At 47.0% G+C, this 27,621-nt stretch overlaps 2 protein-coding genes across 2 annotated transcripts in view; one reads left to right on the top strand and one right to left on the bottom strand.

Annotated features, from left to right (window-relative positions):
* The window catches only part of LOC141098559 (cytochrome P450 2K1-like), a 111,729-nt gene extending 85,764 nt beyond the window's left edge, over window positions 1–25,965 (bottom strand). The window contains exon 1 of the mRNA XM_073586454.1: window positions 25,739–25,965. The gene's annotated coding sequence lies outside the window, so the exon portion shown is untranslated. The remainder of the gene's footprint in view (window positions 1–25,738) is intronic.
* The window catches only part of LOC141098558 (cytochrome P450 2K6-like), a 411,322-nt gene that overhangs the window by 5,682 nt on the left and 378,019 nt on the right, over window positions 1–27,621 (top strand). The window lies entirely within an intron of this gene.

Here is a 27,621-nt window from a genome sequence, read left to right as displayed (position 1 = left end):
TTTGCAATTTTCCAACTTTGAATTTAAATCACATAGATATGTCACATAAAATCCTTAATAAGTAACATTTCACATATGTTTACTTTACATCAGCACAATTTTGGAACCAATTTTTTTTTGGTTAGAAGTTATAAGAGTTAAAATTCAAAGAACGATTCCTCTTTTTTACAAAACCATTTTTTTTAGGGACCACGTCACATTTGAAGCCACTTTGAGGGGTCTATATGACAGAAAATGCCCAAAAGTGACACCATTCTAAAAACTGCACCCCTTAAGGTGCTCAAAACCACATTCAAGAAGTTTATTAATCCTTCAGGTGCGTCACAGGAATTTTTGGAATGTTTAAAAAAAAAAATGAACATTTTAACTTTTTTTTCACAAAAAAATTATTTCAGATCCAATTTTTTTATTACACCAATGGTAACATGAAAAATTGGACCCCAAAATGTATTGTGCAATTTGTCCTGAGTACGCTGATACCCCATATATGCAGGTAAACCACTGTTTGGGCGCATGGCAGAGCTCAGAAGGGAAGGAGCACCGCTTGACTTTTCAATGCAAAATTGGCTGGAATTGAGATCGGATGCCATGTCGCATTTGGAGAGCCCCTGATGTGCCTAAACAGTGGAAACCCCCTACAAGTGACACCATTTTAGAAACTAGACCCTGAAAGGAACTTATCTAGATGTGTGGTGAGCACTTTGAACCCCCAAGTGCTTCACGGATATTTATAACGTAGAGCACTAAAAATAAAAAATCAAGTGAATGATCTTTTTGCCCCCAATTTTTTATTTTCTCAAGGGTAACAGATGAAATTGGACAACGAGAGTTGTTGTGAAACTTGTCCTGAGTGCTCTGATAGCCCAAATGTGGGGGTAAACCTCTGTTTGAACACATGGCAGAGCTCAGAAGGGAAGGAGCGCCACATTTTACTGCTATGGTCTGCGGGTGCCATGACCCACTGGGAGAGCCCATAAGGTGCCAAAACAGCAGAACCCCCCCATAAGTTTCTCCATTTTATGAACTACACCTCTCAATGAATTCATCTAAGGGTGCAGTTGTGAGATAGCAGGTAAGCGGGATGCAGTGACGGACAGGAGGCAGAGCAAGGGTTAACATTTTTATTTAACGGGGGGAATACTCCATGCAGGGAGGTGAAGGGTTAAACAATGGCTAAAGCAATATAAATGGCAAAGGATATGGTGAGGTGAAGAATAACTGTTCTAGTAACGGCAGTTTTGATGAGAGTAATTGGTTGCTAGGTCCAGAAAATGGATAGAGCCGACAACAGCTGGTGCGGTATCTTTTTCAGGAAGGTCCTGTGGGCATCAATGCTCTGTCTTCTGGTGGCAGCGGTCGTGCTCCAGTACCTTCTGCTGAGCCCTATTCCATACACTGATGTGGCTGGAGGAGCGTGGGCCACGGCAATGTCTGAGCCCGACATGGACCCTGCACGACTCTCCTCACAGTCTCTGTCAGCAGTGGCGGTGCTTGGGCACGGGCCTACACTGTACGGATGCTCTGGGACCAAAGTTCTCACTGGTCCCTGCTGTAGTGTCTGACAAGGGTATGGGCCACAGTCCTGTACGAGCCCAACGTAGCTCAGTATATCTTTACTGGCACAGTCAGGATGCAAGTGTCTGTCCTGTCCCCGGTCACTCTAATGGGCATGTGTGTTGTACTCATGGACACGGAATGTTCTGCGCCTTGCTTTCTGGTAGTCACTGACACACTGCACCGCTCCCTGTAGTCACCGGGCACACGCCTGCACATTCCTCTCCCTCTCTGGTCTGCTGCTGGACACAGCTCCCCTTAGCGCAGCAGACCCTGTCCTTCAGGTCTGCTGCAGCATGCCTGGCCCTTCTCTCTGCTGCCACACCTCTGTGGGCGGTGGGTCCTGTCGCAGCACTGGAACTCTGGAAGGATGGGGCACTGTGCTCCTCTCTCTGCGCACTGCCCCAGGTTCGCCCTCTCTCCCCAGGTAAGCAGGAAGGTCCGCCTCTCTAGGCCTTCTCCCAGGAAACGGGAAGGTCCGGCACACTGAAGCGATGCAGGCTCAACAGTTCCAGACCCGGCATGCAGGTACCCATGGTCCGATCATCCCCCTTACACAATGATCATATTGACATCATGGGTGTGTCACAGAATTTTATACCATTGAGCAGCCATGCGGAGAGACTCAGGAGGAACTGAGCGCTATTTGCCTATTCAAATGAATTGGTCTAAGCACATCATTGTGTTTCCATGGACCGTGTGATCATGGGCAAAACACGCTGGCTTGTCCATTTTTTAATGTCCGTACGGGCCAAAAAACATCCAGCACACATGCATAGGCATAACACATTGATTTCATCCATGTGACACGCATCGGCACTGGGGAAAAAGCATTACAGTAAGCGCTGTTCCATGGCGCCAGGTACTGAACACGGTACTCATCATTCTCCCCTGCTTGTGTTGATCGCAGTCAGAGCAGGGGAGAATGATGAGAGCTGTGTTCAGCAACCGATGCCGGGGAACAGCTCTTGCTGTAACACTTCTTCCCTGGTGCCCGTCCTTGTGGTACTGATGCGGCACACGCATGCCACACGTGTGCCGCAAGTACTACACAAACGGACACTGACATCTCCAGTACCAGAAATATCAGGTCATTTGAAAGAGGCCTTACAGCGGATTTTTATGTTTGCAGCTGTCACACGCTAAAAGACGCTTTTTATTGCAAAAACTAGTTTAAGAGCTATAATTTTTCCATATTCTGGCTCACAGAGTCATGTGAGGTCTTGTTTTTTGTGGGACGAGTTGATGTTTTATTGCTAATATTTGCGGGCACATAACATTTTTTATCACTTTTTTTTCTGATTTTTGTGAGGCAGAATGAGCAAAAACCAGAATTTCATGAATTTCTTTTGGGGGGGGCGTTTACACCATTCCGCGTGTGGTAAAATTGATAAGGCAGTTTTATTCTTTGGGTCAGTACGATTACAGCGATACCTCATTTATATCTTTTTTTATGTCTTGACGCTTTTTTACAATAAAAACAATTTTATATAAAAAATAATTATTTTTGCATCGCTTTATTCTGAAAGCTATAATTTTTTTTAATTTTCCAGTGATGGAGCTGTATGGCAGCTCATTTTTTTTGCAGTACAAGATGATGTTTTCAGCGTTACCATGCTTATTTATATCTGTCTTTTTGATCGCGAGATATTCCACTTTTTGTTCTGCGGTATGATGATAAAGCATTGTTTTTTGCCTTTTTTTATGGTGTTCACTAAAGGGGTTAACTAATGGCACAGTTTTATAGGTCGGGTCATTATGGATGCAGCGATACCAAATATGTGTACTTTTATTGTTAAGATTTTTTTTTCATTCAAATATTTATTCAGTGATAGAATAAATATTGATTTTTTATTATTATTTTTTTAAAATATTTTTATAATGATTTGAAAAAAATTTTTCTTACTTCATTCTAATCTTCATTTTACACTTTGTCCCACTATGGGACAATCATTTTTTGCATGCTGATCACTTCTATAGCATGGAGATGAAGCAGATCTGCATGTTATAGAAGGTGTCAGCGCTGCACTTTCTGCACACTGACCTGAGCGACTTCCTGGTAATGCACTGTGCATGATAGGAAGTTTCTCAGCTCTGGTAACCCGGATGTCATCATGGTAACATCGGGTCTCCATGGCAGCGATCGGGACCTCTCGTCACACTGCGGGGTCTCCAATCCAAAGGCAGAAGGGCTGTAAGCCATCTGCCTGCTCCCGGAATGCTGCGATTATGATCAATCGCAGCATTTCAGGGGTTAAAGTGCGGAGGCAGTCTGTGACCACTCCTGGCACTTAGTGCCGGGTGTTAGCTTTGAGAATCAGCTGACACCTGGCCACACACCACCTGTGTGCGCGGCCAATCGCTGAGACATACAGTACTATTCCGTCCATGGTCAGACAGGCCCAGGGCACATGGACGGGATAGTACTATTGATGTCAGAGAGGGGTTAATAATAAAGGTCAAGAAATTAAAAATGCAAATTCATTATTTAAACTTGCTGAATATTGTTAGGTGTGGAGAAACAACCTAGCTTTCATGTAGGACAGCAGAGTGCTGCTAGATTCATTGGCAGTGGACCGATACCAACAGTGGAGAACGTGACTCTGTATAGGTGAAGCAAGTTTGGAAAACAGTTCAGCATGGGAAAAAAACTGTGAGGATTCATGGTGAAAAACATGGAGTTACCACCTGGCTCTGTGCATAAAGCATCTGAAAATCCAGATCTGTGAGCAGGAAAGGGGGCTGTTGGACTGAGTTCCCTTACCAAAAGTGGGCTAGAGATATTATATATTCTCACACATATTGTGGGAGGGGAAAAATATAAGGATAAAAAGAGCAATGTATAAATGAGCGAGACCTGGTTACCCGTGTGCCCTCAAAAATAGAATCTCCTCGGGATAGGAACAAGAACTGAAGGCCCTGAGGGTGCAGCCTCCAGGGAGCAAAAAGTCAATGGGATGAAAATACCGGGAGGGGTTCCTGACTCACCCCAGAGGCCGTGGGGTACTCGGTGCCGGGCCCGTTGATTACAATGGGAGATGTCACAGTGGCAGTGACCCGGTCCGTAGCCTCAGGCGGTCAATGTAAAAGGGGTACAGTGATGGTGATAAAGTCGTTGAGATGATTCGTGACGCCACCTGTGGTTTCTGGTCAGTTTGACCAGCGCTGCAGGGTTGCTTCTCAGGGACAGATGGTGTGGTGCAGCAATGATGTTGTAGCCCTCCACAGGTAGGGCTGTAGTCCCAGGGCAGAGTAGATGAGGTTGGCAAATGAGGAGATAGTGAAGAGAAGTAGATGGTGCAGTGTTAGGCACAGAGATATAGCAGTGCTGAGTATGTATGCTGCTGGAACATTAGTTTTACAAACAGCCTCGGGGACCGGACCCTGGCCATGCGCTTCAAACTTCAGGAAGGGTTCTGCTCTGACCCGAGTCCTTAGTTCTCTTCTCCTTACGTTCTGTACTAAACTATCTTCCTTCTGAAGAATCAGGCTTTCTATTGCTCTTTCCTGTGCCAGCAGCTACAGGTCAAAGGAGTCTGCTGCAGCACTTCCTTCACTCCATCCCTCTCAGGGGATCTCCTCTCACCAACTGACTATTTCCTAACATTCTCCCGCACTCATGTGCATCTAAGCTCCACCCACCTCCCAGCACTCTTCGTGTTCCAAGCAGGGAGCCATGAAGGTTGCTCTGCTACACTACTGTGTTTGTGTGGGATGCAGGTGGAGTCTGGTCAGGTGTTCCATCATACCAGGAGAGTGGGATACTACACCTCAGGAGGAGGTGCAGTGCCTCTGTGGCGACTGAACCCTCAGGGGCGCCACATACCCCCTCCGTTAACCGCAGCACGACCGCAGGCTGTAAACTAATGAGAATTAAGATGTTAACAGAACATACAAAAATTTTCTTTTTAGATTAACAATGTAAAAACAGCTTCTCTTCAGGAGAGGACTACTGCTTGAACATTGCATAACAAGTTTACAGAATAAAGTGCTATTGGCAGTAACTGTTACCAAGAAGTTCACTGCTAGATCAAGTATTACCATCGTTACTTCAACACATTTTTATTTTGTCATTCACATTTTCACATTCTGCTATTACTTCTAGACCCATAGATGACAACCGTTGCTCTAGGTTCACCACCTGGTTCAAATCTTTATTCAAAATTTCACATTTTTATTAAACATTGCTCCTAAGCTAGATTCTGCAAGATTTTCACTCCTAATCAGATAGCTAAACATTGCTAAGAAACATTTTCAGACGGCACATTATGAAAGACTTCACATTAAAACGTCAGTAATTCTTGCAAGTGCTGGACACTGCTCCCAGCCGGGATTTCTTGCAGTGTCCTTGGGGTTGGAGCAGAACTCCAGGTCTGAGGTAGTCCTTGTTTGAAGAAGGTTTGTGTAAAACCAAGAGAGAGCTCCTTAAGAGGCGCAAACTATTTACAGGAAAGTTTGTGAATCACTCCCAGTTCATGATCACTGCAGTTCTGATTTCAGTGCAACAAATTCCAAACTGAGGCACAACTGAAGAAAACAGCAAGAAAACAAAAGCAAACTTTGAGGCACAACGGTGCCAATGCCCTCCTGGGTAACAGTTCAGTTACTGGTAAATGTTCTAGTGATGGTCTCCTCCTGGGGTGGTAGAATTACCCCTTGAGAAAGGCCAGTTGCCGAAACGTGCGTTGGGGGGGTCATACTTGGGTGGACCTCCATCTCCCATTCCAACAGGTAAAGATGTGTATACCTTGACTTAGTGTCTTTATATTAATATATCCTGTTGGGTGGTATTTACAATATGTGTATTTTGGGGATGGGTGCTATATTTTCAATGTTGCCAACATAACAATGCCTAAGCAACTTGTTTTCCCCTACACTGTCCATAAGCCCAATGTATGCCCCACTTTGTCGCCCTTGTGCTACCATGGTCATGTTTGACTTGTTTTCACTTTCCCTGTACCTTGGTCATATTTCAATAAAGATTCAATGTTTTATCTTTTGAATTATCTAGTCTTTTGGACCTTTTTTATCGCTTTTCTTTTCTGTGTCTATGACTGGGGTGGTAGAAGCAGATTTCTTTTGCTTCCAGGGAAGACTTTCAGGATGTACGCATCCTGCTGGCTTAATATTAGATTAGATTAGATTAGATTAGATTAGATAAACTTTATTGATCCCGGAGGAAATTACAGTATTACAGCAGCAGAACAAAGATCAAGAACATTACAAGAACAATACACACTTTACAAAATAAGTCTATATGGACAGCAGATGCGGATAGACTGGTACTTGTAACTCACCAATTCCCCCCCATACACTTTGAACTTCATTTAGTCTTGGGATGCTTTACACTTATACATTTGTTAAACATCCCCACAGCTGTCGGAACAAACGATTTTCTATATCTTTCCTTTTTACACATTAGTTGGAGTAGACGCTTGCTGAATGTGCTCTTTTGCTTCGCAAACAGTTCATAGAGCGGGTGTGTATTGTTGCTCATTATAGCCTTGCATTTCTTAGTAATTCTATCCTCTAATACCTCCTCGAAAGTCCTGAGTTGTAGACCCACCGCCGCACTAGCCTTCTTGATAAGTTTATTCAGCTTATTCGCGTCAGCTGTGCGCACACTACTACCCCAGCATATAATTGCATCAAAGATTGCACTCGCCACAATGGATTGGTAGAACATTTCAAGCATTTTGCTACACACATTAAACGACCTTAACTTCCTTAGGAAGTAAAGTCTACTCATCCCTTTCTTGCAAACCTTCTCCATATGGCACCTCCAATCAAGCTTGCTGTCCAGGTGAACCCCCAAATATTTGAAATTCTCCACCATCTCCACATCCTGACCATCAATAGTGATAGGTAAGCAATCCTTCATGCACCTTCCATAACTCAACACCAGCTCCCTGGTTTTCTTTACGTTGAGTTCTAAATGGTTAGCCTGGCACCAGTCAACAAAGTCCAAAACCACCCTTCTGTATTCCTCCTCCCCCCGGTCTCTCTCAATACCTCCGACTATCACTGAGTCATCAGAGTACTTCTGAAGGTGACAAAGGTCTGATTTATACTGAAAATCAGCTGTGTATAACGTAAAAAGGAATGGCGACAGCACCGTTCCCTGAGGGGCTCCAACACTACTCCGCACACTATCCGATACGGCCGCCCCCAACCTCACAAACTGTGGCCTGTCCGACAGATAATCAATGATCCAATTCACTAGTCCCTCATCAACCGCCATTTCAACCAGCTTTTTACGTAATAATAGTGGCTGTAAGGTGTTGAATGCACTGGAGAAATCGAAGAACATGGCACGCACAGTGGTTCTATCATTGTCCAAAAAGGAATGTACTGTTTGTAGTAGATACGCTACAGCATCGTCCACCCCCAGACTCTGCCGATACGCAAACTGAAGGGGGTCCGTAAAAGCAGACACCCTCGGACACAAGTAGGCAAGTACAATTCTCTCCAAGGACTTCATCACATGCGATGTTAAGGCCACCGGTCTATAGTCATTATGGGAGCTCGGGAAGGTAGTCTTGGGAACCGGCACCAGGCAAGAAGTCTTCCATAGAACTGGTACTCTCTGTGATTGTAAGCTCCAGTTAAACAGGTGCTGGAAGACAGTGCACAACTGATTCGCACACACTCTGAGGACACGTGGACAGATACCATCAGGCCCTGCTGCTTTACCCATGACCAGCTTACTAAACTGTTCCCTCACATCATTTTCGGAGATCAAGAAAGACTCCGACTTCCTCCCCCCAGTTGATATTGCTCGTCTCTCCCCGGCCCTCTCCTCTGTTGACATGGCACATTTATTGTTGAATCTGTTGAAAAAAACATTCATTTCATTAGCCATGATCAGCCCCCCACCCCCCTGATCTGACCTTGCCTTAAACCCAGTCAAAAGCTTCATTCCAGCCCACACTTCTCTGGAGTTGTTATGTGACAATTTATTTTCCAATTTAATTCTGAATGCTTCACGGGCAATCCTAATTTTCCCCTTTAAGTCTCTCTGAACAATTTTCATTTCCTCCTTGTCCTTCCTTTCAAAAGCTTTTTTTTTCCTGTTTAGTAGATGTTTCAATTCTTTTGTAATCCAAGGCTTATTGTTTGCAAAACACCGAACCTCATGAATAGGTACAATATTGTCAGTACAAAAGTTGATGTAATCAGTAACTCTCCTGGTAACCTCATTAACATCATCATTAGGTTCCCTGGCACATAACACCTCCCAGTCTGTGCATTCAAAGCAGTCTTGTAAAGTCTTTTCAGCTGCCGGAGACCATTTCCTTATCCGTTTAATTGTCGCTGGTTGTTTGCAGACAACTGGTTGATAAGCTGGAGACAATAGTATGAGATTGTGGTCAGATTTCCCCAGGGGGGGCAATGCAGATGATGAGTAAGCATCCTTAACACTGGCATAGAGGAGATCCAATATATAATTGTCCCTTGTAGAACATTTGACATATTGATAGAATTTTGGTAATGAGATCTTGGCTCTATTAAAATCCCCAGAAATGACAGTTAGAGAGTTAGGGTGTTTCGTCTGAAGCCGGGCAATCACCCCAGACAGTACATCCCCAGCTGCCTCTGGATTTGCAGATGGTGGTATATACGACACCACTGCAATAACAAGAGAGAATTCTCTAGGCAGATAGTAAGGCCTGAGGCCCACTGCTAATAGTTCAATGTTTGGGCAACAATGTCTCTCCTTTACTGTTACATGCCCCTGATTACACCATCTGTTGTTAATGTACAGTATCACTCCTCCACCCTTCTTCTTACCGCACTTCACTCTGTCCCTGTCAGCCCGAACCATTTGAAACCCCGGTACCGATATACTTGAATCCGGGACGTCCTCATGCAACCAGGTTTCTGTAAAGCACATGAGACTGCATTCCCTGAACTCCTTCTGGGTCTTACTCAGAGCCAGCAGTTCATCCGACTTGTTACCAAGCGATCGTACATTACCCATGATGATGGATGGGACTGCAGGTTTAAACCTTCTCCTCCAGGACTTGGTCTTCTTGCCTGCTCTGCAACCTCTGAAAGGTCTCCTCATTTCCCGTGGAACATGTGGTATTGCAACTGCTGGAGAAGACTTTGTCCTGCGCATTTCCAGAAGACGACTCCTTGAATACACTACTCGATTAGCGACAGACCTAGGGACAACCATCCGATCAGTGATTCCATCCATCCCGGGAGACCTCTCCGTGGCATACTGTATACGGTGCTCTCCGCTGAGCACATATGGCTGTATCACTGACACAGGCTGTGGGCAGCAGCATACATCCGTCGGTAGTATTAGCTGAGATGGACCATATTGCGTACCCCAAAGTGGCCATGCCAGCAGGGGACTTGTGGGTGGTAGTGGAGGATCCGGGTAAAAACCATATGCAGTGTGCCCGGCGGCAGTAGAAAGTGTGGGGGTGTGCTGCATTTTCCATCCCACAGCAGACCAGCGTGCCGGAACGTCGCAATCCACGAGATGAAAACGTTGCATAGATCCAAGGTTGAAATTAGAGGTCCAAAAAGACATCAGGAAAGGTATAAAAGACTGTAACAAACAAAATAAAATAAAATAATAGCTGCTGCAATGGGCTGCCACTAGCAAGGCGCCCTATTGTCTCCACAGTCTGGCAGAGAGCAGACAGGCACGTCTGCACACCTATATTGTCCATAGTCCTCCTGTTGGGCTTTGGGGATGGCTGCCTGTGGCGGTAGCTCGGCAGCTGTTGATGGTGCGGTAGCTGTTCTGGTTTTTGCCTGTGGTACAGCAGGGTAGCAACTTGTACCAGGGCATGCTGTACTTTGGTGGACGTTGCCTGCTTTGCCTTAGTAGGTACAATTACCACGGTGGGAGGTATCTCTGCCGGGGGAACATAAGCTTTGTCCCTTTTGTAGGCTGCTATAAACTCCTCCGGGAAGCGGTGCACATTCAGGGCATACCAGCCGCGGAACCCCTCATGACGGGTGAAGGTGACGTAATCTCCCGGGTATAGGTCATGAGCGGGGTGTCCCCTCCGGAGGTGGGACTCTGCATCCCTCTGGCTGACAAAGGGGTCGGAGATTGTTGGGGGTCTGCGATGAAACTGAACTCCCTTTCCAGGTTAAAGTTCAGGACCTGAACCCCCACCCGGCTGAGTCCAGGGGACCATAGTGCCCGGCGCGGGCCTATTCTTTCCGGTCCATGTCAGGGACCAGCACTGCCAGTCTCCTTTGCTCCCACTCCCACTGCTCTGCTGTCAGCTGGCGGATAGTCCGCTGGTAGTAAGGCTCTTCCTCCTCCACCTCTTGGGGCCGGCCTCTGCCTACAGCGAACAGGGGCACCACTGCCAGGGGTTCGGGTGTTTCCCCCCAGGGACTAGTATCCCGGTCCCAGACTAGGTCCAGCATGACCTGCCCAGACGTTGGAGCGGACGGGAACTCAGAGGTCTCCCCAGCTACAGGGGAGGCGGTCATACTTGGCGCCTCCTGGTGGTTTTCCGGCTCTGGTGCAGGCACTGGACGGCAGATGGTGGCAGCGGTGGTTGCTGGAGTTGCCTGGTCAGCGGGCGGCGACTGGAGTGGAGCCGGTGCTGGTTCAGGGACTGCTGAGGCCTCCGGTTGGACCTGCGCGGCCGCGCCAGGTCCAGGCAGGAACACAGTCCCTGCTTCACATTCAGCTCCCGGGTCCTCAGGTAACTCCTCCTGGCAGTCAGCGCCCAGCGGCAGTAGCAGCGTGGAGGTGGTGACAGGCGCTGCCGATGGCATCGCAGCGGCTGCGGGTTCCACAGGTGATGCCTGGGGGAGAACTGGTGCAGCGGCGGCGGGTACCGGTGGTGGAGGTACCGTTTCTGCAGGCTCCTCCTGGGTGCACTGCCGATCCAAGGCCTGCAGAGCCTCCTGCTTCAGCAGCAGACTGTGGTTCAGCAGGGCGATTTCTTCCTCCAGCTGCTGGCGGTCCATCGTGGAAGCAGGGTTGGAGCCTTCGACTAGTGCGCCGGGAAAGACAAGCTCAGCTTCCGCGTGCTCCTCAGGCCTCCGTCCTTCTTCCATTATGGCGTCCTGGCGTTCTCGCTTCTCTCTGGGCTCCTTTCCCGCCACAGGGCTTTGCTCCTCCTTCCTGGAGCGGCGCCTCCTTCCTCTTCCTCCATACCAAGCCAGTATACGAACCCCTCTGGGGGTGGGCCATGTTGCGGTTGCACAGAAGTTCAGGCAGGGGAGGCCCAGGACAGTTCGCGCTCTTTTCTTAGGGCCACCCTTGTTGTCACGCCCTTCTTCACCGCGCCGGCGGCCATTTTGAGAGTCCATTTTACAGTCTATCATTTTGGTTGTTTTGCACATTTTCAGCAACTTTAAGTCCAATAAATCTTCAGCACACAGGACCCGGTGGTACCGGGCTTCGTCATCCTGTTTGTGACGCCAAAGTGGGTCGCCCGCCAGGGGCCGTGGGATACTCGGTGTCAGGCCCGTTGATGACAATGGGAGATGTCACAGTGGCAATGACTCAGTCCGTAGCCTCAGGCGGTCAATGTAAAAGGGGTGGAGTGATGGGAATAAAGTCGTTGAGATGATTCGTGATGCCACCTGTGGTTTCTGGTCATTTTGACCAGCGCTGCAGGGTTGCTTCTCAGGGACAGATGGTGTGGTGCAGCAATGATGTTGTAGCCCTCCACAGGTAGGGCTGTAGTCCCAGGGCAGAGTAGATGAGGTTGGCAAATGAGGAGATAGTGAGGAGAAGTAGATGCTGCAGTGTTAGGCACAAAGATATAGCAGTACTGAGTGGGTTGGCGCAGGAAGAAGGCAATGAGACAGATGAATGCAGTTCCAGTTCTTTTACTCACATTCTTGGCACAGACAGGTGCCCGCTTCAATGCCGTGGTCTCCAGATCAGGGGCTCAGCCAACTCCCAGGCAGACGGAATTAAGCTTTCCAGCTCTCCCTTTCGTGTGCCTGTTCTGAACGTCTCCTTTCTAGCGCTTATACTGAAGTACGTGTAGTTGTGTGTTAAACCCAAGTTCCTCCTCCCAGATGTTCCTTGGAACTCTACTCGCATGACAAGTGACTATAGCCTGCTTCGGGGACTCCATCCGTCATGTCCCGGCTCACACATAGGTTGCCACCGTGTCTTCGAGTCTTTTGTGGGAATAGAGTGGTCACAGCTCCCATTCCTTCGGTGTCTGCTGCTGGAACATTAGTTTCACAAACAGCCTCGGGGACCGGACCCCGGCCATGCGCTTCAAACCTCAGGAAGGGTTCTGCTCTGACCCGAGTCCTTAGTTCTCTTCTCCTTACGTTCCGTACTAAACTATCTTCCTTCTGAAGAATCAGGCTTTCTATTGCTCTTTCCTGTGCCAGCAGCTACAGGTCAAAGGAGTCTGCTGCAGCACTTCCTTCACTTCATCCCTCTCAGGGGATCTCCTCTCACCAACTGACTACTTCCTAACATTCTCCTGCTCTCATGTGCATCTAAGCTCCACCCACCTCCCAGCACTCTTCGTGTTCCAAGCAGGGAGCCATGAAGGTTGCTCTGCTACACTACTGTGTTTGTGTGGGATGCAGGTGGAGTCTGGTCAGGTGTTCCATCATACCTGGAGAGTGGGATACTACACCACAGGAGGAGGTGCAGTACCTCTGTGGCGACTGAACCCTCAGGGGCACCACATTCCCTCACTGTGAAGAAATGTGTGCATACTTGTAATAACCCTTCATCATGAATGAGAGATAAGCAGTGGAAATTTTCTTTTTTTAAGGGATTACTGTGGAAAAAAGTAGGTGTTAGAGTATTGGGTGAACCTTGAATACGAAACTAGAGATGAAATTGTAGATTGAAACAAACGGCTGGAGTGGCTGCTTCCCTAATGAGACAGGTTTGGTAATTTCAGCTCATTTGAATAGGAGTTTTGTATTTTGGATGGCTTATTTCACAAAGACAAATACACACGTTTTGATAGAGGAATTTTTTATTCAGCGATCATTTTTATATAAATACTTGTTTTTACATTTTTATTTCTCTGGATGGTGCTTTTTAGTGTTTGTTCGTAGATTTGTTACATACATGGTCTGTTTATTTGTATTGTATTTAATCGTTGTTTGTGATGTTTTTGCTTTATGAACTTTGACATGTCAAGTGTCTGGTTTTGCAGGTTTTTTCGCAAAAAAAAAAAAAATGAGACCCCCATTTAAGAACGTGCAGATCTGACAATCCACTTGTAAGGATTTGTCCTGAGGAAGAGGTCTTGCTTGACCTCGAAATATCGTCCACCATCCATCTTTATCAGCAGCTCAGATTTGGACACATACACCCGGCTTAACCATTATCCTTGGTATTTGGACCTGTGTTCTACAGCAGCTGATCCATGCTTTGTACATGTTGCTTAGCTGCAACAAAACAAGATGAGTGTACCTCTCCCTGCTGCACCCCATGCTTTTAACAAGTTAAGACCCTATTTGCACTTTATTTGCTCTCCAGATTTTCTACTTCTTGCCCTTCCCTCTTTGTGTCTTTTGTCTGCAACTTTTTGGCATTGACTAGTTCTCATTTGTCACATCCCATGTTATTGATGCTGCTTGAGCCCCACATGCCAACATTGTGAGGCCTAGTTAGTAGTCAAAGATCTCCTCCAGAGACCAAAAACGAGAAGAATGAAAGTCAAAAGAATAGACAAAAAAAGACCCAAAGTGATAAAGCGGCCAAGCTTGGCATTAGGACAGATGAGGGCAATACGCAGGACAGGAAAGTATAATCATTATTTCCTAACACATGACTGAAGAAAACATCCAGGAAATTTCGACCATCCAGAATTCATTCTGCTGGATTTGCTCAAATTGAAGCCACAAAAATTTGGTTCCTGACAAATCCCACTTTTCTGAGTAATAATTACTGAGATCAGTTTGCTTCTCTCTGTTACTCTTTCAAAATAAAAAATTGTTTGTGCTTAAAATGGATCGGTCTTCAAATTTCACAATCCAGAGCTCTGATGAGGTTGGTGTAGCTAGTTTTAAAACTCATGTGAAAATGACTGCGCAAACTCTTTTTGAGAGTTTTCGGCACTGATATTAAAATGATCATTTTGGTATCTGCATTACACAGCCACATGGATTTTCCAAGTAAGTGTATCAGTCTCATCAGGTTTAAAAGATGTATTTATTATAATGATGGCTGGATTTTACACGATAAGCACTTTTTACCTGTTGTGTATAGGTATTTCCTGATAGATTGTAGTGTGCAATCAGGACCCTTAAGGTACTGTCACACTTAGCGATCTACCAGCGATCCCGACCAGCGATATGACGCGGTCAGGATCGCTGGTACATCGCTAAGTGGTCGCTAGTGAGCTGCCACACAGGCAGATCTCACCAGCGACATCGCTGGGGACGGGGATCGCTACTTACCTGTCACACTAGGCGATCCTGCGTCCTCCCGCCCGGCTCCACGCTCGTCGCTCGTCTCTCCCCAGGAAGCGCCGCAGGAAGGTGACGATGAGAAACAGTCCTGGACGTTCTCGCGCGATCAGCGATAACCAGCTGGGGAGCGGGTCGTAGGTAAGTATCAGACACAGCGATATCGCTAGCAATATCACTATAACGTCACAAGTTATAATGATATTGCTAGCGATATCGCTTAGTGTGACAGTACCTTTAAGCTAGAGTCACACATAGCAATCTCGCTAGTGAGATCGCTGCTGAGTCACAACTTTTGTGACACAACAACGATCTCACCAGCGAGATCGCTGTGTGTGACAGCGATCAGCGACCAGCCCCCCTGCTGGTATCGCTGATTGCTGCAAGAAACCTCTGGATTTTTTTTCGTCGCTGGTCTCCTGCTGGCCAGCACGCATTGCTACGTGTGACAGGCGAGAGACCAGCGATCAGCTGTAAAAAATAATAAAAAAAATAAAAAATATTGTTATTCTCACTGTCTCGAGGGAGCGCGACGTCTCGCGGTCATTCGTGCAAAGGATCACTGGGACCGGGATCGTGGAGAGATGCGGGAAGGCAGCGCGGGATGTCGTAAGGTGAGAATAGCAATATTTTTTATTTTAATTCTATTTTTTTACAGGGATGGCATGAGCACTAAGAAACACAGCGATGCCGCGTGCTCGGCATCGCTGTGCTAATCGCTGGTGAAGCTGTCTGTGTGACAGCTCACCAGCGATCACATAGCGACTTACCAGCGATCCTGACACGTTGATATCGTTGTTGGGATCGCTGGTAAGTCGCTATGTGTGACTCCAGCTTTACTCCTTGTGTAACTGGTGAATTATGTGTTTCTCTGTAATGCCTTTATTGTCTGTACATGTCACCACTTAATTTTATTTCTATAGCACCAACATATTCCGCAGGACTTCACAATTATTATTTAATGTTATTAAAATGCCTTAGGTGCTGAAAAATTAAGATTTCTTATCACGTGAAGTAAGGGGGTATGCATGACACCTGAAAAACATCCCATAGCATTATTCTCCACTAAACTATACAGGGGGCACAATGCAGTCAGGGAGTAATGTTCTCCTGGAATCACCATACCTAGACGCCACTATCAGACGCCAGATAGAGAAGTGTGATCTGTCAATGCACAGAACACGTCTCCTCCAGAGTCTAGTGGTGGTGGCTTTACATCACTTCATCCGATGTTCAGCATTGTACTTGGTGATGTATGGCTGCATGCAGCTGCTCGGCCATGAAGCTCGCGGTGGGGCACAGTGTTTGTGCTGATGTTATTCCAGAGGAGGTCCGGGCTCTGCAGTTATGGAGTCAGCAGAGCAGTGGTGACTTTTCTGCCCTCTGCCCCTCACCACTTGGTGACCCCACTCTGTAACATTACGGGGTCTCCACTTCGTGGCTGAGTTGCTGCGGTTCCTTCCACTTCTCAATAATATCACTCACAGGTGATGGGGGAAGATTTAGGAGGACGAAATGTCATGAACTGACTTGTTACACCAGTCGCTCCTATTATAGGACTATACTGGTCTCAGTGAGCTCTGCATCACCAGGGAAGAGAGGCTGGATGTTATACAGTGGGGGGAGAGGGGACGGATGTTATACAGTGGGGGAAGAGGGGCTGGATGTTATACAGTGAGGGAAGAGGGGACGGATATTAAACAGTGGGGGAAGAGGGTACGGATGTTATACACTGGGAAAGAGGGTACGGATGTTATACACTGTGGGAAGAGGGTACGGATGTTATACAGTGGGGAAGAGGGTACGGATGTTATACACTGGGGAAGAGGGTACGGATGTTATACACTGTGGGAAGAGGGCACGGATGTTATACACTGGGGAAGAGGGTACGGATGTTATACAGTGGGGGAAGAGGGGTTGGATGTTATACAGTGGGGGAAGAGGGGCCGGATGTTATACACTGGGGAAGAGGGGCCGGATGTTATACACTGTGGGAGAGGGTCTGGATGCTATACACTGGGGAAGAGGGTCCGAATGTTATACACTGTAGGAAGGGGTCTGGATGCTATACACTGAGGGAAAAGGAGCCAGATGTTATACACTGGGGGAAGGGGATGGACAGGGTCGGCTCCAGGTTTTTGAGGGCCCCAGGCGAAAGTCTCAGTGGGCCCCTTTAACACATACCACGATTCATGATGCACAGATACAGCAGAGAAATTTTGGTATAGTATAGTACAATGCCAGATTTCGCTTCTTACATGAGTGATAGCTATTGCAAATTCTGCAATACCATACTGCATTATATGAGTCAACCCCTTATATGCCAATTTTTGTGACCTACTCAAGAGGAATGAGATCATTAGCAACCGACTAACATACAAAGGGGTCTCATGGAAGATTCAGTCTGTCGGATCCATTCTCTGGCAGGGGTGGTGTACTGAGATTTACGGTTGGCTTAAAGGGGTATTCCATTGGAAGAAGTGGTCACCTACCCACCGGAGAGATCGGTGTGGGTCCCACTTCTGAGAGCTGCACTGATCACCAGAAAAGAGCATCAATTCAGTGAAGCTCCCATATCTCGGACCCCCATTGATTACCAAGTTAGCACCTGCTACTTTAAGTGCATCACCACAACTTAGAAACTTCCCCCCAACTGAGCCGTGATCAGCAAAAATCCTCATGAGTCAGAGGAACATAAGAGAACAGAATGCACGTCGCCAACGTTTCCTGTTTAATCACCAAGAAGAATTATAAGAATAATAAAGAAAACGTGTGAAGAGGCGACGACGAGGAGAAAACCCCGACCAGAGGGTGACGAGACCGGGGAGAGGAGCACAGGGGGCTTATAGGTTACTGTGTGGAGAGGAGGAAGATGACACAGCAGAGATGGGGTTATGTTATGCTGCACAATAGAAAGGGAGCTGAGGCTTTTACCGAGCTGCTGAGACGTCATGGGCAAAATCAGCTCTGCTCCATCTATGTGGTGTAGTGAGGCTGTAGTTTATTTGGTGCAAGACATAGTGGTGGTGATATGTCTTGCGGAGGCAGACGAGCGCACACGCAGAGAGGCGGATACGGAGGCAGATGCACGCAGAGGCTGATACAGAGGCAGACGGAGGCACACACGGAGGCGGGTATGGAGGCAGAGGTGGATACGGAGGCAGACGGAGATAGCAGCAGACGAGCGCACACGCAGAGGTGGATATGGAGGCAGATGGAGATAGAGGCAGACGAGCGCACACGCAGAGGCAGATACGGAGGCAGACGGAGGCACACGCAGAGGCGGATATAAAGACAGACAGAGGCAAACGCAGAAGCGGATACGGAGGCACAGGCAGATACGGAGGCACAGGCAAATACGGAGGCACAGGCGGATACAGAGGCAGATGCAGAGGCGGATACGTATTACATAGACATACACACACATATTACATTATATAGACATAGACTCACATATCTCTGGTGCCGTCACACAGAGACATATATCACTATACCGACACATTGCCGCTCTCGTGTCCCGCACACATCCAGCTCAGCTACATCTCGCAGCTTGCACCGCACACAGCTCACCACATCCTCTCCCGTTGCAGGTCTCGGTCTCTCACCACTCGCAGCCGTTGGACAGGTGGAGCGGTGATGCGCTCAGAGATCAGCCCGGCCCAGCGGGGTGCAGGTATCAGTGTGCGGTATCTGGCGGGGTGCAGGCTGGGCAGTAGAGCCTTCCATGATGTTGTTGTGCTGCATAATCCCAGACAGCGTTAGTGGGCGCCCCCATCTTGCCAGGGCCCCTGCACTTCCCCGGTGCACTGGGTGCTGACGCCAGCCCTGGGGACGGATGTTATACAGTGGGGGAAGAGGGGCCGCCGGATGATATACACTGGGGGAGAGGGCCCAGATGTTATACACTGGGGAAGAGGGGCCAGATGTTATACACTGGAGGAAGGGGGACAGATGCTCTAAAGTGGGGGAAGAGGGGCCGCCAGATGTTATACACCAGGAGAAATGGGCCGGATGCTATACACTAGGGGAAGAGGAACCAGATGTTATTCAGTGGGGGAAGAGGGGCTGGATGTTATACACTGGAGAAAGGGGGATGGATGTTCTAAAGTGGGGGAAGAGGGGCCGTCAGATGTTATACTACAGGAGAGATGGGTCGGATGCTATACACTAGGGGAAGAGGAACTGGATGTTATTCAGTGGGGGAAGAGGGGCTGGATGTTATACACTGGAGAAAGGGAGATGGATGTTATTCACTGAAGCAAGGGAGATGGATGTTATACAGTGGGGGAAGAGGGGCCGCCGGATGTTATACACTGGGGGAGAGGGGCCAGATGTTATACACCGGGGAGGAGAGGCCGGATGTTATGCACTACGGGAACAGGAACCAGATGTTATACAGTGGGGGAAGAGGGGCCAGATGTTATACACTGGGAGAGATGGGCCAGATGTTATACACTAGGGGAAGAGGAACCAGATGTTATGCAGTAGGGGAAGAGGGGTCAGATGTTATACACCAGGGGAAGAGAGGCTGGATGTTATACACTGAGGGAAGAGGAACTGGATGTTATACACCAAAGGAGAGGGGCCAGATACTATATACTGGGGGAGATGGGCCAGATGTTATACACCGGGGAAAAAGAGGCCGGATGTTATACGATATGATATGATACACTTTATTGATCCCGAGGGACATTATGGTATTACAGCAGCATTACAAACAGCATTCCAAACATTATAAAAAGCATTACATAAAGTAGCTCCTAGACACAGATTTTACCACATTACGTAACAAACAAGAAGAGCCTTTATTCCGGGGCTGATCCATAAGTGAAGAAGTTGGCCTTCAGATCAGGTGACAAGGGCAGGCTGAGAGAGGTGCAGAAAGATCTGAAGAATCTAATCAGGCAGGGAAAGGCTAATTATAAGAGAAAGATTGAACTGAAATTGTCACAGAAAAGGATTCATGAAGTCTGGGAGGGTATAAAGTCTATATCTGGGCATAGACAGACTGTCGCCAGGATGGTTGTAGATAAAGAGGGGCTTAATGAACTTAATCTATTCTTTAACAGATTTAATCACACACTGGCTGCTCTTGCCCCTGCATACCATTCACACCTCTCTGCTACAATAACCTCACCCCCTGCTGCAACTTGTCAACTGAGCCAGGGTCTGTTCTTCACAAGTACCCAGGTTGCAAAAGAACTGGATAAGATAAAAGTTTTGAAGGCTGCAGGTCCTGACAGCATCAGTGCAAGGCTAATCAAAACCTTCGGGCACCAGCTGAGTGAGATCATTACATATCTGTTCAATATGAGCCTGAGAATAGGTATAGTACCACAACTGTAGAAATTATCATGTGTGGTACCAGTTCTGAAGAAACCGTATCTGAAAGACCTTAATGACTATAGACCTGTAGCATTGACTTCACACCTGATGAAGGTACTAGAGAGATTGGTTCTCACACGTCTCCGTCCTCTAGTGAGCTCGGATATGGACCCTCTCCAGTTTGCCTACAGGCCGGGCATTGGTGTGGATGATGCCATTATCCACCTTCTTCTAGATAGGACTCTCTCTCACCTGGAGAAACCTGGGAACACTGTGAGAATAATGTTCTTCGATTTCTCTAGTGCTTTTAATACCATACAGCCAGGTCTACTGAGAGACAAGCTGGGCCTTGTTGGCGTGGACCTCCAACTCTCCACCTGGATCCTTAACTACCTCACGAACCGATCTCGGTTTGTAAAGGTTCGGGACAGTGTGTCAGACATGGTGATCTGCAATACAGGGACACCTCAAGGTACAGTTCTTGCCCCTTTTCTCTTCACACTGTATACTGCGGATTTTAAGTGCAACTCATCTAGCTGCTACTTGCAGAAGTATTCTGATGACTCTGCAATAGTAGGCCTCATCACAGGAGGAGATGAAAGAGCGTACAGAGATACTTACCAAGCTTTTGTGGAATGGTGTCAGAGGAACCACCTTAGGATTAATTCCGGGAAGACCAAGGAATTGGTGGTGGACTTTCGCAAGGGAAAAAATCCACGAGTAGTGGTGAACATTCAGGGAAATGACATTGAGATAGTCGACACCTATAAGTACCTTGGTGTGATCCTCAATAATAAGCTTGACTGGGCCCATCACTTGGATGCAGTGTACAGGAAGGGCCAAAGTAGGCTTTAACTGCTCAGAAGGCTGAGAACCTTCGGAGTTCGGGGGGCACTCCTTGCATCCTTCTTCAACTCTGTTGTGGCATCAGTCATCTTCTTTGGTGTGGCGTGCTGGGGTAGTGGCATATCAACCAGGGATAGGAATAGGCTGGACAAACTGATTAGAAGGGCCAGCTCTGTCCTGGGATGCCCCCTTGATCCAGTTCAGGAAGTAGGCGACAGGAGGATACTGGCCATGGTGAGCTACATGGTGCAGAATGATTCCCATCCCATGCATGAGACCGTGACAAAGATGTGCAGTACTGTCAGTGACCGGCTGCTTCATCCTAAATATGAGAGGGAGCGCTATCGAAAGTCCTTCCTTCCTGCTGCAGTTAGGCTGTATAACCAGCACTGTTCAAAACGGAGAACGACCCAAACAGTGAACTGATAGATCCAAAAGTTGTGATAGTCCGGTTATATCTTTTTTTTTCATATATGTACCTACCTACTGTCAATGTAATGCCTTTATGCATCTGTATCTGTACTTGTTCCTGCCTTACTGCTGTAATGCTCTGAAGTTCCCCATGGTGGGACGATTAAAGGATTATCTTATCTTATCTTATCTTATCATAAATTTATGTAAGTGAAGGTACTTAAATCTTAAATCTCTGATCATTGCTATTAGTGCACCAGCCATAGGTCATTGTCGTCTTTCACCCTTAGGAAATTGTTATATATCCCCATAGCAGTAGGCACAAACGATTTCCTGAATTTCTCCTTCTTGCACCTTGGTAGGATTAGACAGCTGCTGAATGTGCTCTTCTGCTTCAAGAACAGCTCTTATAGTGGGTATTATTGTATTATAGCCCTACATTTCTTCTGAATCCTATCTTCCACTACCTCCTCAAAAGAGTCAAGATGGAGGCCAACAGCCGCACTTGCCTTCTTGATAAGTTTGTTGAGCTTATTAGCGTCAGCTACTCGCACACTACTGCCCCAGCAAATGATAGCAGAAAAGATGGCGCTTGCCATAACAGACTGGTAGAACATTTCCAGCATTTTACTGCACACATTGAACGACCTGAGCTTCTGCAGAAAGTACAGTCTGCTCATTGCCTTCTTGTGAACCTTCTCTGTATGACACCTCCAATCAAGTTTGCTGTCAAGGTGAACCCCAAAATATTTGTAGCTCTCAACCATCTCCACCTCCAGGCTAGCAATAGTGATCGGTAAGTAGTCATCCTTTTTCCTTCTATAATTCACTACCATTTCCGTGGTTTTCTTCACATTTAGTTCTAGACAGTTAGTCTGGCACCAATCCATAAAGTCAGAAACCACCCTTCTATATTCCTCCTCCCCCCCGATCTCCCACAATGCCCCCTAAAATCACTGAGTCATCTGAGAATTTTTGGAGGTGACAGAGATCTGAGTTATGCTAAAAGTCAGCTGTATACAATGTGAAGGGGAAGGGCGACAGCACTATACCCTGAGGGGCTCCAACACTGCTCCATACACTGCCAGATACCACCTCCCCCATCCTTACAAACTACAGCCTGTCCGTCAGGTAGTCGCTTATCCAGTTCATCATCCCTTCATCTACCACCATATCAGTCAACTTATTTCATAGTAAGGGCGGCTGTAAGGTATTGAAAGCACTTGAGAAGTCAAAGAACATGGCGCGCACTGCAGTTCCCTCATTGTCCAAGAATGAATGTACTGTATGTTGCAGAGACACTACCGCATCATCCACCCCCAATCTCTGCTTGTACTCAAACTGTAGGGGGTCAGTGTAGGCCCTCACCCTCGGGCGCAAGTAGGCAAGTACTATTCTCTTCATAGCATGCGATGTGAAGGCCACTGGATAACAGTCGTATAGGGAAGTTGGAAAAGTGATCTTGGGAACCGGCACTAGGCAGGTTGTCTTCCACGCCATTGATACTCTGTATTTATAGGCTCCTGTTAAACAGGAGTTGGAAGACAGTACACAGTTGGTTTGCGCATGCTCTAAAGACACGTGGACTGAGGCCATCAGGCCCAGCTGCTTTGCCAATGACTAGTTTACTAAACTGTTTCCTTACATCGCTTGAGGAGACAGAGAAAGCAGACAGACAGTTCCCCTGCTCTTTTCCCCACTCCTGATGACGCTGCGCATGTGTTGGTGAATCTGCTGAAAAACTCATTCATTTCATTAGCCATGGGCAGATCCACTTCCCCACGCTCTGGCCTTGCCTTAAACCCAGTTAACTGCGTCATGCCCGACCACACCTCCATGGAATTGTTGTATGACAATTTATTTACTAGTTAAATTCGGAACGCCTCACGGGCATTCTTAATTTTCCCCTTTAAGTCCTTTTGCATCAATTTCAGTTTCTTTGTATCCTTCATTTTAAATGCCAGTTTTTTCTTGTTTAGTAAGTATTTCAGATCTTTTGTAATCCAAGGCTTGTTATTTGCATAACATCGAATCTTTTTAACTGGGACTACAGTATCAGTACAAAAAATTTATATTTATATAATCAGTTACTCTCCTGACCATATCATTTAAATCATCATGCTCTCCCATGTCGCATATCACCTCCCAGTCTGTGAGGTCAGAGCAGTCTTGCAGGGCCTCCTCAGCTGCTGGGGACCACCTCCTGATTTGTTTTATAGTCGCTGGATGTTTGCTGACAACTGGTTGATAAGATGGTGACAATAGTATGAGGCTGTGGTCAGATTTCCATAGAGGGGGAAGTGCAGATGATGTATAGGAGTCTTTAACATTTTCATAGAGGAGATCCAATATACTGTTGTCCCTTATTACACATTTAATATATTGATAGAACTTTGGAAGAGCCTTTGAAATCATGACTCTGTTAAAATCCCCAGAGATTACGATTAACGAGTTTGGGTGCTTTGTCTGAAGGCGAGCCAACACCCCTGACAACACTTCCTCAGCTGCCTCTTGACAAGCGGATGGAGGTATATACATGACAAATGGAGAATTCTCTAGGTAGATAGTAAGGCCTAAGGCCAACTGCTAAGAGTTCAATATTTTGACTGCAGTGACTTTCCTTAACAGCAATATGCCGCTGATCACACCATCTGTTATTAGTGTATAATATCACCCCACCACCCTTCTTCTTACCACTGTTATCTTTGTCTCTATCAGCCCGGACCATCTGAAACCCTGGAATTGAGACACTTGAATCAGGGACCTCCCCATATAACCAGGTTTCTGTAAAGCACATGAGACTGCATTCCTTAAACTCTGTCTGGGTTTTACACAGAGCTAGCAGTTCATCCATCTTATTTCCCAGCAAGCCTACATTACCCATGATAATTTATGGTACTGCTGGTTTAAACCTTCATCTCCTGGATTTCAACTTTTGACCTGCTCTGCAGCCTCTGAAAGGTCTCCACACTTCACGAGGGACATGTGGTATGACCACAGCTGGAGATGACTTCAATCTGCTCAGCTCCAGAAGTCGATCCCTTGAATACACAACACATTTAGTGATGGGCTTTGGGGCAGCCAGCAGATCAGTGACCCTGTACTTCACTCTAGTCCATGCCGTGTCTGACTGTGTCCAGTATTCACCTCTGTACCCAGATGGCTGCATCAGTAACCAACAAGGTAGAAGCTGGGTGTATTGCGGAACTGCAGCTGACAGTGGTTGTATTAGATTCATGTCCATGGGTGCTAATAACTGCTCATCACGATATTCATGTCGGGTTGCATGTACCTGTGGAGGAAGTACGTAGTAGTGGCAGATCCGGGTGCCGATCCACAGCTGCGTGTCCAAGGGCATTTGGTTGGTTGTCGTGAGTGGTTTCCACCTTCCCACAATGGTCCGTCATGCAGGAACAGTGCAATCCACAGGGTATAAAACATCCATCAATTCAAGATTAAAATTAGGGGTCCGTCAAAGTTCCAAAGGTCGAAAAGAAAGTCCAAAGAACAGGCAACAGGCAAAGGGAAGAGGAGGGAAGAGTAGCTGGATGTTATACACTGAGGGAAGAGGAGCCGGATGTTCTACACTGAGGGAAGAGGTGCCGGATGGTATACATTAAGGGGTGAGATGCTGGTTGTTATACACCATGGGTCGAAGGACAGGATGTTATACACTGAGGTAGAATATTATTTTGTCTATATAGTGTATGTGTATAACATAATGACAAGAGGGAGTGATCTATATTTAATACATCAGAGCTTCAGGAGGGTAAAAATAATCATACATACCCTCTTCATAATGGAAGTACTGTAGATCTCCATTATGCTTGAATGAACTAAATGTAAAAGCTCATATTATTTACATGATATAAATCAGGCAGAGGGGGGAATGTAAAATGTAGTGGGGGTGATGCAGCAGCCAGGGGAGGGTACAGAAGGAGTGGCACAGGCAAGGATGGAGCTTGGAGCGAGCAGTCTCTATAGTGAGATCACATATATTCCCACAATAGCGCCATTCACCAAGTCCTGGAGGGTGAAACTGAAGCCACAAAGTAGAAAGAAAATGGTGATATTACAATAAGTAACAGGCTATATGCTGACTCCAGGCTTCTCTCCACAGGGTTTGGTAGCAGCTATGAAATGTACATATATTATATTACAGTATAGAATTTTACTATATACATATTAATATAAAAATGTTGTTCCTTACTTGTTTGGCTGCACAAAGTGGAGGCGGCACAAGACCTGAATGAGTCTCTGCTCCCTGGCTGTGATCTCTGAGCTTATAATCCCTTGGGCAATATTTCACTCGTGTAATAATAACGCCTTGGTAATAGTCTATGACTGCAGCTACACCTACACCTAAAAATATGGACTGAAGGCCTCTCTTACGTATCGAGATCTCTCTCCTGTAGAGTGTCAGCTCTTATGATCAGAGATCTCTTTAGTGAGTTTGTCTCACTAGGCTGCTGTTTTGGTTTCACTACTTTGCAAAACACTCTGTTCCCCTCCCCCTATGAGGATGACATATGATCCTTACGCCCTGCATTCTGCAGTCTCATGTCACTGTGTTTTCCTCTTTATCTCTTCTATCTAGTTCCTTTCTTGCATAACAGTAATTTCTGTTTTACAACTGTGGTGTAGTTACCACTATGTCAGCTAGGGGGCGCTGCGTGGGTGTCCCAGGACGGGTGTACAGGCACATTCAATGTGGTAACAGGAGCAGGGTCCTAAATGACCATTATGGGTCTCAAGGTGGGTGGCCTTGGGATGCAGGCTCCAGGGTGTATTGATCAGCAGAGGTACTGCTGATCTTTCTGTTACACTGTGTCAGGGAAGCCTGTGTGTGTCTATACAACGTTTAGTGATGTCATAGTCATGTGATCACCTGTGGGTGTGGTTACAGGGCTATGTAATTGAGGTGTTTGGCACATGTGAGAGAGTGTGAGAGTGAGTCTGTCTGAGTGTGGACAGACTTCCATGTGTCCAGGTGGGACACTACAGAGAGTGTATATGGGGAGGACTACAGCTCCCAGCATGTGCTGAGACTCTCAGTCCGAGTCTGAAGCCACGGACATTTCTGTTCCTTTGCCTGAAGTGAAGGTTACATTTCAGTGTTATGCTGTCTATGGTTTATGGAGTAATAAACCTGGTGAAATTTTAAAGGAACGTGCCTCATGTTTGTCTCCCGCTGCAACTAAGCGAGTCAAATCCCTACAATTGGTGACAGACTGCGGGCAGCGATTCCCAGAAGCACGTGTGGCAGTGCTGGCGATTCTGAGCCAGGAGAGCAGACGGTCTGACAACCGTGAGTAATACTGACCGAGGTCAGAGAAAGTGACTGTGTTAATATTTGTGGGATACCTCTGAGGAGAAGAGGCGTCCAGGAACCTGTGTTGCCGACACAGGTGACAGACAGGAGTCTGTGTTGCACTGACCAGGGTCAGTGAGAGACTGTGTCCCTGGAGGGGTCAGTGAGCAAGGTCCTGGAGGGTCAGTGTTGGGAGGTTCTGGGAGAGGAATCGGATCCCTGGAACACGTGCTATGACCTTGGACCTGGTGAGGCGTGTGTTGGGCAGTCTCAGGCGGAGACGGATGTCCTGAAGAGCACCCACTGAGCCCCTGTACCTGGTGAGACCGGAGTGTTGGGAAACCCTGGGAGGAGGGCTGCTCCCTGAATAGCACCCGGTGTGCGCCTGTGTGTTGGACGGTCTCAGGCGGAGACGGTACGTCCTGAACAGCACACGGACAGGACATGAGAGACTGTGCATGTGTTTTTTTTCTTTTTTTTTTCTTTTCCTCTGCAAAACCTGACGGTGCTTGCTGTGGCTCAGTGGGGTCACGAAGGTCTCGCAGCACAGGGACCTGGTGTTTTTCCTTTTTTGGGATCTGCCCTGGGAGCATTGGTAGCAGACGCTGTCTGTCTACACCATCCTGCTGCAGCTTTATTGCATATGACTAAGCGGGTACAGAAGTTGTGGCTTTACACAACTATTAAGGGTGAGTACCCTGTATCATTGCTTCATAACCCATTATACCTGCACTGGTAAGGCCCTATGGGTGCACTTTTGTGGTTTTTATCTTTGAGGGTGA

Source organism: Dendrobates tinctorius, unplaced genomic scaffold (genome assembly GCF_039654945.1).
Source record: "Dendrobates tinctorius isolate UK_male_01 unplaced genomic scaffold, ASM3965494v1 ptg000093l, whole genome shotgun sequence".
Classification (NCBI taxonomy): domain Eukaryota; kingdom Metazoa; phylum Chordata; class Amphibia; order Anura; family Dendrobatidae; genus Dendrobates; species Dendrobates tinctorius.
The sequence above is the reverse complement of the archived record's forward strand: the minus strand, read 5'-3'. Positions and strand labels throughout refer to the sequence as shown.